The 2,690-nt window shown below is 44.8% G+C and overlaps 1 non-coding gene across 1 annotated transcript; it reads right to left on the reverse strand.

Moving 5' to 3' along the window:
* Positions 1–271: 271 nt before the first annotated feature.
* TRNAA-AGC lies at positions 272–343 on the reverse strand. Its single transcript has one exon. It is a non-coding gene; the product is annotated as a tRNA-Ala (tRNA).
* Between the last annotated feature and the right edge of the window lie 2,347 nt (positions 344–2,690).

Genomic DNA, 2,690 nt, shown 5'->3' on the forward strand with positions numbered 1-2,690 from the left:
ATCTCAACTAAATTAACAAAAGCATTTAGCAGTGTCTGCTCTTCTACCTGCTGTGTTAATCGCTCAGTCGTGTCCGACTCTGCGACCCAGTGGACTGTAACCCGCCAGGCTTCCCTGTCCTGGAATTTTCCAGGCAAGAATACTGGAGTGTGTAGCCATTCCCTTCTCCAGGGGATCTTCCCAACCCAGGGATCTAATGAAATCTGGGTCTCCCGCATTGCAGGCAGATTCTTTACCGTCTGAGCCACTAGGGAAGCACAAAACATGAAGATGGAGGTACTGGGGATTGAACCCAGGGCCTCATGCATGCTAAGCATGCGCTCTACCACTGAGCTATACCCCCGCCTATTTCCCCAGTGGCAAGTATTAATATTAAATCCAGTGCGCTATCTGGTGGTCAGTGAGAGAACAGCAGGATTGAATTTACTTAAGTTGCTGTAGACACTGTTGTGGTAGTCCTAACGAATAATACAACAGACTCTTTCCTGGTAATCTTAGACTGATTGGGCCAGAATACCTGGCTGCTTTGACCAACAGAATATGACAGAAGTGGCATTATGCCAGTCCAGGACCGAGATTTTCAGAGGACAAGCAGTTCCATCTTGATCTCTTGGAGACTTGAGCCGCCATGTAAGAAAAGCAACTACCATAAGAACTTCCCAGGTGGCGCTAGTGGTCAAGAATCTGCCTGCAATGCAGGATGCAGCCTGAGTGGGGAATCTGGGTGGGGAAGACGTCCTGGAGAAGAAAATGGCAATCCTCTCGAGTGTTCTTGCCTAGGAAATCCCAGGGACAGAGGAGCCTGGCCGGCTACGGCCCGCGGGGTCACAGAGGGTCAGACACGACCGAACTCACACAGGGCATCCTGCTGGGACAAAGCCCTGGAGGATGAAAGGTCCAGACCTGTGAAGGAAGAATTTGTGTGCTTTGCCTCCCATCATAAATTTATGTGGGTAATTGTCAAATTAAGTTTGAGCGTTTTCAGGGTTTTTGTAAGAGCTTAATTGGTATATAATTCACATACCATAAAACTCACCCTTTTAAAGTGTACTAGTCAGTGGCTTGGGGTTTATCCCCTGAGCTGCACAACCGTCAACACCATCAATTTTAGAGCATTTTTCATCACCCGAGAACAGAAATGTTGAAGTATTCAAACAAAAACGTGTATATCTATGTTCATTATAGCCTTATTCATGACAGCCAAAAGGTAGTAACAGCTCAAATGGCCATCAACAGATGAAATAAATAAAGTATGGCAGGAGACTTCCCTGGTGGTCCAGTGGCTAAGACTCTGGGCTCCCAAAGCAGGGGACCTGGGTTCCATCCCTGGTGGTTCCCATGGTTCCATCCATGTGGGAACTAGATCCCACATGCTAAAAGATCCTATATGCCACAACTAAGGCCAGGTGCAGCCAAATAAATAATTTTTTTTTTGATGGAGCAAAGGTGTTTTAATCAACATGGTGTGGGCATATATACTGTCTTACAAGGTAGTTATTCTCAGCAAAGATAAAGATTAAAATTCCAGACTCACAAAACATAAGGTGATCCCTATTAAAGAGAGAGTTGTGAACAATCACTTTTTACCATATGGTTCATAAGAAGGAAGAGGGTACTTATCACCATATTGAAAAACTAACGAAGGAAATGCCCAGGGAAAGGCGTGCCTCTCTTCTTAATTCCTGAACATTCAGGAATTAATAAGGACCAGAAGATTCCTGACAGATCCAAAACAGCACACAGCATGTGAGTGAAGTGAAGTCGCTCAGTTGTATCCGATTCTTTGTGACCCCATGGACTGTAGCCTACAAGGCTCCTCAGTCCATGGAATTTTCCAGGCAAGAGTTCTGGAGTGGGTTGCCATTTCCTTCTCCACAAATAAATAAATATTTTTTAAAAAATCCAAAGTACAGCATATCCATAGAATGGAATGCTGTTATTTAGTCGCTAAGTCGTGTCCGACTCTTCATGACACCAAGACTGTATCCTGCATTGCAGGCAGATTCTTTACCACTGAGCCACCAGGAAAGCCCTACAAGGGACTATTATTCAGCCATAAAAAGGAACGAAGGACTGATACATGCTACTTCTTTTTGCCCCCACCATCCTTTCTGGCTCTCGCTTTTCTGATCCTATGGACACCTTTCTAGTAAATCTCTTGCATTAAATTTTCTCTGCTCAAAATACTTAGAGTAGCTTCTGTTGAGAAGCTGCAGCTCTGCAGAGCTCAATTTCTGTATTTTTATTGTGCACACAACATAGCTGGAAAGGGAGGAAGATGAAGAGTGGTTGTTATGACAATGCCTCAACCAGAGAAGAACTCTAGGAAAACAGAACTTTTTCTCAACCTCTACCCACTCAGGCTCATCTGGGACAAAACCCCTTGTTCAGGAGTGCTTAGGGGACAGAGGGGAAAGAGAGGTGTGTGTTAGTCTGTGGGCCACTGAGACCATGGCAGAAGAAGGGAACTCAATGTTTTCGTCTGCTTAGGCTTCCATAACAAAAGACCCCAGCTGGGTGGCTTTAACAACGGACGTATATTTTCTCACACTTCTGGAGGCTGAGAAGTCCAAGATAAGGCGCTGCTTTTTTCTGTGATGTCAACCCAAGAGATTCAGAACCAGCTCTTTAACATGCAAGTCCCCAGCTATTAACCAAGGGAGTGTGAAAAAGTGATTTGGAATTTTTAA

The sequence above is a fragment of the Cervus canadensis genome, chromosome 18 (genome assembly GCF_019320065.1).
Source record: "Cervus canadensis isolate Bull #8, Minnesota chromosome 18, ASM1932006v1, whole genome shotgun sequence".
Classification (NCBI taxonomy): Eukaryota; Metazoa; Chordata; class Mammalia; order Artiodactyla; family Cervidae; genus Cervus; species Cervus canadensis.